This window comes from Mesoplodon mirus (assembly GCF_964341445.2).
Source record: "Mesoplodon mirus genome assembly, chromosome: 18".
Taxonomy (NCBI): domain Eukaryota; kingdom Metazoa; phylum Chordata; class Mammalia; order Artiodactyla; family Ziphiidae; genus Mesoplodon; species Mesoplodon mirus.
The window spans coordinates 54,720,483-54,733,268 of record NC_138994.1 but is presented as its reverse complement, the minus strand read 5'-3'; positions in this window follow the sequence as shown (position 1 = coordinate 54,733,268).

The following is a 12,786-nucleotide window of genomic DNA, read 5'->3' as shown; positions in this document are numbered from 1 at the left end:
AAGTAACCATAAGAAAAAAATCTAGTGGTGTGGGACTTTTGAGGAGGCAAAATGAGGAAGACTTTTATTAGCCATGCGTACCCTTGAAGACTTGTCTCCACTGAGAAACTGTTCTGAAGTTCTTACAAGTTGCTCTTTTCAGGGTGTATATAGTTGTAGCTTATGAATTTAAAAGCCAGTGGAAAATCTACCCAAGTTACTTCTTGAGAATCACCTGTATTTTACAAAAGCATCTTATCTTTAAAACTGTTGTGATTTTTTTTCATTTTATTTTAATACATCTACTTTATAAAGCAGTAAGATACCAATACCCTTCACACCATTAAATTATTTACTCTCCAACCAACATATCCAATTAGGTAAAAATAGCATTTTGGGAAGATACGTTCTCTGAGAAAGCCAGAATTGCTTGCCATCTCCCCATGAAAACCATAGTGCAAGATGAAAGGAAGATTGCAGAATATAAGTAGAAACACGCTTACATTTTCCGTATGTCTATCAGGAAGGAGTAATAGCAGGATGGTAATGCTTTAGACTGAGTGACCAAGGAAGGTAGGGAAGACATGATTGGGATACTAACATGGGTCAGATTCTAGCTACATGATTTTAAAATGGTACTGCTGCTTTCTCTCATGTCATTTGGAGAACTGACAAGAGAGCCTGTACGTTCAGATTTCATTTCCTGTTTTAGGACCCCATGGGGTGCCTGTGAACATAGGAAAATGCCTTTCACCCTCAGTAGCCAAGCAATGTTTTCAGAACTTCAAATGACTTTTATGACCTGTACCTTGATCTGAGGTTGGCAAATCTTAAATTTATGGTCCTTGAAATTCCCTGCCTGCTTGCAATTGAGGTAAGTTTGGATTCGATTGGTTTGCCCTGCCTTCAGGGCAGCAAGACCAAAAAAGGCTGGACGGCAGCTGTAGCATGATGCAGAGGACTGGTGCAGAGGTCTTGGCTGTTGGCCAGCCAATGCGAGGCTAAGAAGATACAAAGAATGAGAAGTAAAACATTGTCTCATAAGCCAGAAATCATAGCGATGGTGAATCCAATCTCCAGATAAACCGGAATGGTTTGTGGGTGACAAACATTTTGTCCAAGTAATTCTGACCAAGTTCTGGCTTAAGACAATGCATTTTAACTATAGAATGTTTAGATAAAACATAAGCAATATCAACTGTAGAGGGACTAACCTGGTTTCGCAGTGGTTAAGAATCCACCTGCCAATGCAGGGAACACGAGTTCGAGCCCTGGTCCAGGAAGATCCCACATGCCACAGAGCAACTAAGCCCATGCGCCACAACTACTGAGCTTGCGCTCCAGAGCCTGCAAGGCACAACTACTGAAGTCCGTGCGCCTAGAGCCCGTGCTCCACAAGAGAAGGCACTGCAGTGAGAAGCCTGCACACCGCAGTGAAGAGGAAAAAAAAATACAACTCTAGACTTCAAAAAAAAAATCTACAGTAGAGTGATATTTGGGTTTACTATTGTATGTTGATTTCAAAATCATAGATAAAGCATCAGTTGGAGTACTGTTTTTTTTTTTTGGTGGTCCAGTGGTGAAGAATCCGCCTTCCAATGCAGGGCACGTGGGTTCGATCCCTGGTGGGGGAACTAAGACCCCACCTGCCGCCAGGGCCCGGCGTGCTCTGGAGCCTGTGCACCACAACTAGAGAGAAACCCGCGCGCCACAACGAAAGATCCTGAGTGCCGCAACTAAGACCTGACTAAGCCAAAAATAAATATTTAAAACATTATAAATCCTTTGCCCTGAGAAATGAGAGCTGTTGGTAGTGACAGTAAAGTGCAGCCAGGAGAAAGGTCATCATTACCATGGCTTATGTTTATGGTAAAATGTTTGGGAGGAATGAAGATCAGTTAGCAATCTCAACGTGCTCTTTCCTCTGTAAAGCTTGCCTTTAGCCAAAAGCAAAATGTCTGGTCTGAATCAAGTATAAAATGACCTATTTATATTACAGATGTTTGGGTAGCTTTGTGTGGTTGTGATATGGCATTCTTAAAGGTTTATTTTAACAGTTGAGAAATTAGAAAATAAAAAAAAAAGATTGAATGAGGCTAGGATTCGGGAAGGAAAGATGATTTAATTCAGTTTTGATGAATTCCAGGATTATTTTCCTTTTTAGAGACTGCAACTATGATTATCCTTGTGGTTTCTCTTTTAGAGATACGATAGAAACCTAGGAGCTTTCTCTACCTGTAATACCACAGAGAAGTTGCTCTTCTGGTCTCAAAATAAACCCTAAACTTTGTTTAGGAAAATCTATAATACAGTGATGATGGTGATTTTTGTTGTTGTTTTGTTTTAAATGAGGCTGAAGGACTAATGGCTCTTTTTAAAAATTCTTCTCCAAAAACAAAGTGTGGACCGTAGAAATCATCAAGTGTGGGTCAGGAATAAGATGAATGACTTGCAACGAAGATAGACGAAGTGGCAACTCCAATAAGTTTTGTGTATAAGTTTCGCAATTTTTGATTAATAATGAAATGTTCTTACAGAAAAAAAAAAAATAGGGATGATGAATATTCAAAGGTACCCGAGAAAGATAATGATACGAAATAGAGCCAGGAATGAGGCTAGTATAAAATGGAAACCATAAAGACACATTTGCACTAGGTGAACATACAGATACCCATTTCTTTGTATTCCTCAACCATCTCCTTGCCTCTAAGACCCCCCTGCTAAAATGATGGCAGGAATTCTGTAGGTTTCGAGCTCCCTCTTCAGTGATACCAGTTGAGCTTAGAAATGGGAACTGTGGGCCAACTGTGTTGCAAGAGTCAGCAGCCACCAATTCAAAGGTGTCCCCACCACCCCCTATTTTATGACACGAGCCTATTTCACTCCATTTCACGACATGCCCAAATCTTGTAGGTATGTGAGTTTATGACCTAGACGGTCTCTCTTTGGTGGTCACAGACAAGCTACCCCAGCCCAGAGTGGTCTTGCCTCTTTCTTTCTTGAATTCCATCCATCTTAATTTCCACACCATTTGCTTGACCTTTCAGCCATGCCCTGTTGCTGGTTACTTCTTCTTAGGGGTTGGTGCCCCATTTAGAAATGCCTCACACTTAGCGGGGGCTCTCAGCATTCTCCCACAGGGCTCTGCCCCTGGCTGGCATTTGGGTCACAGTGGCAGGTTGTTTGGGCCTCGGAAAGGAGAGACTGGCCCCTGATCAGCAGGCATGGAAGTACCCCTGGTTGGGGAGTTGGGATGGGAGGCAGAGTGCCAGCCCATCCAGCCCGTGCTGCGTGGAGAAAGCAGTTCTCTCAGACTGGGGCATGATGTTCAACACGTGGCGGCGAAGACCCAGCCCTTCTAGGCTTGGCTGCATCCAGCCTCAGATCAGGAGGATGTTCATATGGTAGGTTGGCCCAGTTTCTCACCCCAGGGCCAGCTGCCCAGAGGACTTTGCAGAAGTGCGGGCTAAGGCGGCATCTCAAGAAACACTTGGGTGATTGCTGGCTTGACTGCTTAATAGTATGTAGCTTCTGGAGTTTTGATATTTGAAAAATGCTGTAATAGTGCCTCTCCTCCACGAGTGGTGTTTAGCTTTATTTTCTGCACAGTGTCAGGTATGCGGTAGGCATTCAGCATGTGTTGGTGCCATTTGTTGAGCGTTGGCTGTGTGCTCATTGCTATTCTTGGTGCTTCCCAATGACTCTGAAGTATTATTATCCCCGTTTTATAGCTATGGAGGTTCAGAGAGACCAACTCACTCCCCAAGGTCATACAGCTAAGAAATGAGATCCAGGATTGATTTATTTTAATCAATTTATTTATTTTTGGCTGGGTTGGGTCTTCGTTGCTGCGCACAGGCTTTCTCTAGTTGTGGAGAGCAGGGGCTACTCTTCGTTGCGGTGCGCGGGCTTCTCATTGCTGTGGCTTCTCTTGTTGCGGAGCACAGGCCCTAGGCACGCAGGCTTCAGTAGTTGCAGCACGCAGGCTCAGTAGTTGTGGCTCACGGGCTCTAGAGCACAGGCTCAGTAGTTGTGGTGCACGGGCTTAGTTGCTCCGCGGCATGTGGGATCTTCCCGCACCAGGGCTCGAACCCGGGTCCCCTGCATTGGCAGCGGATTCTTAACCACTACGCCACCAGGGAAGCCCAACATCCAGGATTTAAATTCCAGTTACTCTGCCTCCACAGCCCTGTCTCTCTCCAAACTGGCCATGAACAGATGCTAGACTTTAGGGAAGGCACTCACTCCGTCAACCTCAGACTCCTAAGTTAGTCCCTGCCTGTGCTGCCAACCCCCTGGGGCTAGCACGGAGGTCAGACTTAACCTCTCCCAACACACTCCTCCTTCCCCTGGATCATGGAAAAAATGAACTAGGAGGAATGACTCCAAATGTAATTTGGTGATTGAAACCCACGCAGACGAGAAAAATGATTGCTGAGCCCTGTGCTTTGCCCACTGCCTGGGGAAATTACACTGGACATTGGTTAATTTTTCTCCCGATACTGTTCTCCTTAGGAACTTACCTCAAACAAATCATTTTTTTAAATTAATTAATTTATTTATTTATGGCTGCGTTGGGTCTTCGTTTCTGTGCGGGGCTTTCTCTAGTTGCGGCAAGCGGGGGCCACTCTTCATCGCGGTGCACGGGCCTCTCACTATCGCGGCCTCTCTTGTTGCGGAGCACAGGCTCCAGATGCACAGGCTCAGCAACTGTGGCCCACGGGCCCAGTTGCTCCGCGGCATGCGGGATCCTCCCAGACCAGGGCTCGAACCCACGTCCCCTGCATTGGCAGGCAGACTCTCAACCACTGTGCCACCAGGGAAGCCCTGAAAGCTATACTTTTATCCCTCCACGTTTGAACATCTCTGAAATTGGGATGTATTTTAAAATCGATCTTGTCTTTAAATTTTTTTCTTTCTTAAGTGGTACGCACTGATGGTACAGATTATAATCAGTGGCATCTAGGATTTGATGAAATACAAGTCAGTGGTATTTACATACAAGTAAAGCATCCGTGAGATGTTATAGACAATGTCAGCAGTAGAAGACCCCAGAAGCAGATGGTAAATGAAGTGTGAGACTCTATGAGGCAAGTTAAGGGGGATCCATTAGCCCTTCCTGAAAAATGGCTTGACAATGAAATCCAGCTAACAAAAATCTATTAAAATCGCAAAATAGCTAACATTTATAGACATTTACTATGATCTAGGCATTGTCCTAAGTGCTTAACCTGCATAATTTGATCCTTGCAACAAACCCAATGAAGCAGATTTTCTTACCCCCATTTTATAAATGAAGAAACAGAGGCATAGAGGGGTTAACTAACTTACCAAAAAGCCACCTGATAGTAAATGGTGGAGCCGGGATTCAAACTCAGGCTTTCTGACTCCAGGTCCTGGAAAAAAGAAGGTAAAACACTCAATGTGCAAATTGAGCACAAAGTTCAACTTCGAGCTTCCTGGCAGGCAGAGCAAAATAGGATCTAAAAGTAAATATATGCTCAATAGAAATAAATCTCCACATGTACTTTTAAAGTAATGTCTTCATAACTTCACTGTTTTGAAAGACAAATGCTCATGATTTCTTCACATCAAGCTACATGGAAAACTACAAAGTCGACAAAAACTGCATACTATTTCTTCTCCTAGAAATGCCATAGAAGAAGATCCCATGCCTGGTATCTCATTTTGTATTGGATTGGCCAGAAAGTTCGTTCGGGTTTTTCCATAAGATCGAACGAACTTTTTGGCCAGTCCAATAATGAGAGGGAGGGGTGTGGGGGTCAGAGAGAGAGAGATGTGGAGATCCATCTGGAACTTTTCTGTAGAAAGTGGGTCACTTTGGCCTGTTTTCTAGGCACTAAATAATTACTGAATGGCCATTGACACATCCTCAGACAAGGCCAAGGCAGAGTCTGGTTATACACCTATGAGATCATAAGCTTCAGGGTCAAGAAATAACTTGGTTTAAAATCTTTGCTCTAGGGCTTCCCTGGTGGCGCAGTGGTTGAGAGTCCGCCTGCCGATGCAGGGGACGCGGGTTCGTGCCCCGGTCCGGGAGGATCCCACATGCCGCGAGGCGGCTGGGCCCGTGAGCCATGGTCGCTGAGCCTGCGCGTCCGGGGCCTGTGCTCCGCAACGGGAGAGGCCACAACAGCGAGAGGCCCGCGTACCGGAAAAAAAAAAAAAATCTTTGCTCTAACTATTGATACTTCGCAATTGTGTGGCCTTAGGCAAGTCCCTTGACCTCTCTGAACTTCCTCTTCCTCACCTGTGAAATCATCCTAGTACCTTAAACCCAGGGTTGTCAGGATTATACCAGAGCAAGCCCCAAAAGCCCCAAAAGCATTTAGCATGGGGCCTAGCCTAAGATAGGGAACTGTTATGATGCCTAAAAGAGTCCACAGAAGCAGGGGCCTTGGGTGTTTTTGATTATCCCCTTCCCCCAGGCAAATTTGAGGCAAATCAAATTTTTTTTAGCAGTGTTGAGCCATTGTTTTTAGTTTTTTTAGTTGGTTTTTTTTTTCCTGAAAGAAATGCCAAGGGCCTTAAAAGCAGCCACACCCCACTCCAGGCCTCATGTGACCAGTCAGATGACCAGGGAGGGCTGGGAGGCAGAGAAGTGGAGCTTGGCTGCCTGCCCCCAATACACAAGCCCTGGAACCCAGGGAGGAGCCTCCTTCCCCTGGGGGGAAAGGCAGAGCCTGGGTGTGGGGGTGGAGGGGGTGGGGAGGCTGCCGCCCCAAGAGGCGGAGGGTTTTGCTGGAACCAGTACTTGGGCTGTGGGCAGAGACTGTCAGAGGACATTGTTTAGCTGCCTTGGGTATGGACTGATCAGGGCACAGAACCACCCTCTTGGGCCTGATTCCAGCCTCCGCCCAGGCAGTGGCTGTCCTGCCCTGGCTTCCTCCACATCCTGGGCCTCCTTCTATCCCCACACCTGTCATTCCCAAACTCATTCGTTCATTCTTGTCTTCCTTCCTTCATTTATTCACTCAGCATATCTTGAGCACTTGCCATATGCCTGACCATGCTGGTGCCGGGGATACCAAGACAGTTCCTGCCCTCCAAGAATCCCAGTCTCGAAAGCAGATGAAAACAAATCTGCAAAACTAAACAGCTAAGGAAAAAAGCCTCATAATTGCTTTAATGGGCCATAGGCAGGATCACTATTCACAGCCTTATTCAGTGGGTTTATCACTGGAAGCAACAGAAAGAGTCGGTTGACAGCAGAGTCTGCAGCCAAACTGCCAGGGTAGGCACCCCAGCTCTCTACTAACTAGCTGTGGGACCTTGAGCAGGAACTGAGGTTCTCTGTGCCTCTGTTTGGCTATCAAATGGGGATAATAGTAGTTATGAAACCATGTATCTCAGACTGGGACTTGAACCAGCCAAAACCCAGGTTGGGACTTGAACCCACGGTCTTTTAACTGAGATCACACACCTGGTCTCAGGACTTAATGAAGCTCAGGTTCTTGACGTCTCATGGCAGAAAGAGTTCAGTGAGAGACAAAGGGACAGGTAAGAAGTGGATTTATTTAGAGAGAAACACACTCCACAGAGTGTGGGCCATCTCAGAGGCAAGAGCGGCCCCGTGGTATGGGGTTGTCAGTTTTTATAGGAGTGGGTACTTTCATAGGCTAATGAATGGGAGGAATATTCCAGCTACTTTGGGGAAGGGGTGGGGATTTCCAGGAACTGGGCCACTGCCCACTTTTTGACCTTTATGGTCAGCCTTGGAACTGTCATGTTGCCTGTGGGTGTGTCATTTAGCTTGCTGATGTGTTATGATGAGCATATACTGAAGCTCAAGGTCTAGTGGAAGCCGACTAGTACACCATCTTGGACCTATTTTGTTCTAATCAGTTTATGTCGTGTCCTCGGGTTATGTCATTCTTTTAAAGCCTGTCCCCTGCCCCCTTCCCTCCTGTTTCAGTTACATCCTCATAGGGTTGTCATGAGGATTAAAGGATTTAAGACTGGAATAGGGGCTGCTCTCTCCTTCTGAGATAGCCCACACTCTACCTGTGAAGTGTGTTTCTCTCTAAATAAATCCACTTCTTACCTTAAAAAAAAAAACCCTCAGAATGGGAGAAAATATTTGCAAATGAAGCAACTGACAAAGGATTAATCTCCAAAATTTACAAGCAGCTCATGCAGCTCAATATCAAAAAAATAAACAACCCAATCCAAAAATGGGCAGAAGACCTAAATAGACATTTCTCCAAAGAAGATATACAGACTGCCAACAAACACATGAAAGAATGCTCAACATCATTAATCATTAGAGAAATGCAAATCAAAACTACAATGAGATATCATCTCACACCAGTCAGAATGGCCATCATCAAAAAATCTACAAACAATAAATGCTGGAGAGGGTGTGGAGAAAAAGGAACACTCTTGCACTGTTGGTGGGAATGTGAATTGGTACAGCCACTATGGAGATATGGAGGTTCCTTAAAAAACTACAAATAGAACTACCATATGACCCAGCAATCCCACTACTGGGCATATACCCTGAGAAAACCATAATTCAAAAAGAGTCATGTACCAAAATGTTCATTGCAGCTCTATTTACAATAGCCCGGAGATGGAAACAACCTAAGTGTCCATCATTGGATGAATGGATAAAGAAGATGTGGCACATATATACAATGGAATATTACTCAGCCATAAAAAGAAACGAAATTGAGCTATTTGTAATGAGGTGGATGGACCTAGAGTCTGTCATACAGAGTGAAGTAAGTCAGAAAGAGAAAGACAAATACCGTATGCTGACACATATATATGGGATTTAAGAAAAAAAATGTCATGAAGAACCTACAGGTAAGACAGGAATAAAGACACAGACCTACTTGAGAATGGACTTGAGGATATGGCGAGGGGGAAGGGTAAGCTGTGACAAAGCGAGAGAGTGGCATGGACATATATGCACTACCAAACGTAAGGTAGATAGCTAGTGGGAAGCAGCCGCATAGCACAGGGAGATCAGCTCTGTGCTTTGTGACCACCTAGAGGGGTGGGATAGGGAGGGTGGGAGGGAGGGAGACGCAAGAGGGAAGGGATATGGGAACATATGTATATGTATAACTGATTCACTTTGTTATAAAGCAGAAACTAACACACCATTGTAAAGCAATTATACTCCAATAAAGATGTAAAAAAAAAAAAAAAAGACTGGAATAGGGCCTGACATATAGCAGTGTGTTTCAGTCAGTTTTCTTTACGACGCTGCAAGTTTTTCATATAGCAATGGGGTTCTACACCCACTCCACCCAAGCTCACAGCGAGTGTGCCCCATGCCCCTCCCCAGAAAATGAATGAGCTATGCTGACCATAAGAGTTACTTGTGGAATTTTGGGAAAAGTACCTGCCAGGCCCCTTCCCTGGACATTCTGAGTTGGAACCACAACCCAGGTGTCAATGAAAAAATGTTGCCTGCCATATCAGTAAACAAAGGATGCTGCAGCTACCAAGCTATCACATTACAGCCGCTCGGATGGTGAGCCCTGAAGTAACTCAGAATAGAAACAGGATGCCCGCCAATCTAGCAGTCAGACACTGCAGCACCCCCCACCCCCCACCCATGGTGCACTCTGAGGAGACTCGGGATGAGAAAGCACAGACTACTGGCCCTAGAGAGCTAAGGTGCGTATCAAAGAATGATTTCAGTGAGCCCAGACTCTCGCCTCTCCCCATACATAGAAAAGTGCTAAATTCCTTAACTTGAGATATCTGGTTTTCTTTAATTAACAGTAATTTTTTAAAGTGCTGACTACCTGGTCTTTGTTGCAAAAACTCCTATATATCCTAGCTTCCCCGTTACCTCTTCGGAGCGTGATCCGAGAGTCCTGTCTCCCGGGCTTAAAGTCCACGGTATGTCTGCCGAATAAGACACAATTGTGAACTTTTAGGTTATGCCTTTTTTTTTTTTTTGCGGTACGCGGGCCTCTCACCGCTGCGGAGCACAGGCTCCGGACGCGCAGGCTCAGCGGCCATGGCTCACGGGCCCAGCTGCTCCGCGGCATGTGGGATTGTGCCCTGGGTTGTGCCTTTTTTTTTCAGTCAACACAGGCCACATAGAAGTATGTTCCCAGTTGAAAACCACTGATCCGGTTCAAACCCCTTAATTTTACTGAAGCCAATCAACTCCATCAAGACAAGGTAAAGTCGGCGGCAGAGCCCAGACGGGGAAAGTGAGGGGTTGTTTCCTTTCACTCCTATTGTTGGAACCATGGCCCCAGCGGTCCTCACAGAAAATGGGACCCTCAAAAGGCGGGGCCATGGGGGGAGTGCCAGAAACCAGAGGGGATGCTGGGAAGCCACAGAGGATGCTGGGAAGCCACAGAGGATGCTGGGAAACCAGAGAGGATGCTGGGAAACCAAGAGGACGCTGCGAAACCGCTGGGGTGGTGCTGCTATCCTTTCCATGGCCTCCTTACCTGGCTGCCTCTTCTAGTTCAAAGCACAGTCTCTGGCCCCCTTCCTCAGGGCTCCTGCCTTAGGCAGCAGTAGTGCCTGCTCGTGGGCAGAGCGAGGCCTTGGGACAGCAGCCTTTCAATGGCTGAAGGATGGAAGGGAGAGATCAAGGGGCCGGAAAGGCTGTGAAGGCACAGATCTTCTTCGACTTACGATGGGGTTACCTCCCAATAAACACATCATACATTGAAAATATCCCAAGTAAAAAATGCGTTTAATACACCTAAACTATCGATATCACAGCTGAACCGAGCCCACCTTAAACGTACTCAAAACACATATTAGCCTACAGTTGGGCAAAATCATCTAACACAGCCTGTTTTATAATAAAGTGTTGAATATCTCAGGTAATTTATTGAGAACTGTACTTAAAGTGAAAAACAGAATGGCTGTCTGGATCCAGAATGATTGTAAGTGCATCTTCGTGATCGCGTGGCTGACCGGGAGCTGTGTGGCTGCCCCGCCCAGCATCATAAGAGAGCATCAGACCACATATTGCTAGCCTGGGAAAAGGTCAAAATTCAAAATTCCAAGTATGGTTTCTACTGAATTTGTATTGCTTTCACACCATCGTAAAGTCGAACCGTGTAAGTCAGAGACCATCTGTATTTGTGTGCATGGCTGGAGACCAGACCAGGAGGGCAGGCAGGTCCAGTTGCCTGTTCATCTCTCCACCCAATTGTTATGATTCAGAAAGTGTCAGGCGTTTCAAAGAGGGAAGGCTCTAGATGCAATGCAAAGTTTGGAGGATGAGTCAGCATTCACCAGGTTGGGTGAGGGGGGTAGTAAAGATACAGAGGTGTGAAGCAGCTTCTAGGCATTTTAGGAGAAGTGAAGCAGTAAAAGCCCAGCAGTGGAGTTACAGGGTTATTCTGCTTGTCAGCTATGTGACAGCTGAGGAAGAAGGTACCAGAGAGGCAAGGCAAGAGGCAGGGAGAATGGAGAGGAGCTGATGACATCATTAACATTTTTTCCACTTTGCTACATAGAATTAGTTATTATCATTTATAATCACTACATGATATTTCAGAACGTTTTGGCTTATTCAGTGATAATAATAATAGAATATTTACGCTCACTTATACTTCACATATTTTACCTTCTTTAATTCTTTTGTTGTTGTTGTTTTATTTTTATTTTTTTAATTCTTTGCACCACACGGCTTGCAGAATCTTATTTCCCCAACCAGGGATTGAACCCAGGCCCTGGCAGTGGAAGTGCAGAATCCTAACCACTGGACCACCAGGGAATTCCCTTGGTTTTTTAATTTTTAGATTTTTCTTTATTTTTATTTTTTCTTATTTTAAAAATTATTTTCTTAAAAATTTTTTTAACTTTCTTTAATTCTTACAATAATCTTGTGAGAACGGCCCAACTCTAATCATCAGCCTCATTTTACAGAAGAGGAAACTGAGGCATGGAGAGGGGACATAACTTTCTCTAGGTCACACTGTTAGTTAGTGGCAGAGCTGGGACTTGAATCGGGTAGGCTGGCTCTTGAAGCTGTACCTCTAACCACTATGCTGCATCTCTTGGCTCCACTGGCCCTCAAACTTTTCCGGAGGGCCCTCTTTGAGCCTGGGCTTCACGCATAGGAGGAAGTCCCTGTATCAAAGGAGCTTTCAGTCTAACGAACAATTTCCCTCTGGTTATACATTTAAGCTTGCTCCCTCTTTTCTCCTATTAAAAATAGCTCTCAGAAAAACAAAGCTTTGATAATCCCGAAAATGGACCAGTGGGTCAAAAGTTTTACTTTGCAGCTCTTTTGCATGCTGCCAGCTTGCTTTCCAAAAGTGTAGATTCCATTTAAACCACAGCAACAGCATGTGTGTGGGTATGATGACTTCACTGCAACCTCACCAGCACTGGGCGTTATCTTGTCCAAAAAATGTTTGGTACCCAGCATGTTCAACAGGCAACTGCCTCCTCCTGCGGTCCGCATTCCCAACGCATCCCTGAATGAAAGGAAAAACTCATGAAAGATTATTAGCCTATGGAGAAGACAGAGGACCCGTGCAGACCTGTGAAGAGAGCCAGACTCATGGGGGGTTTTGCCTTTAGGCTGCGAATGTTACTATCTTTTCCTTTGTCTAATATAAAAATGTATCCTTGAGGAAGTAATGGGATTTCAAGAGCAAGAGGTACAGGCAGAGAACATATAACCTCGAGCAAAAACATGTAAGTGAGAAAGGAAAGAAGGTGGATGGACAGATATCACATTCCCCACAAAACATTTCACCAAGAGTAAATATTCCCCTTCATTTAATGGCACCAACCTCCCTCCTACCCACGCCTCCTGTTGCATCTATCTCATTGTATTGTGAT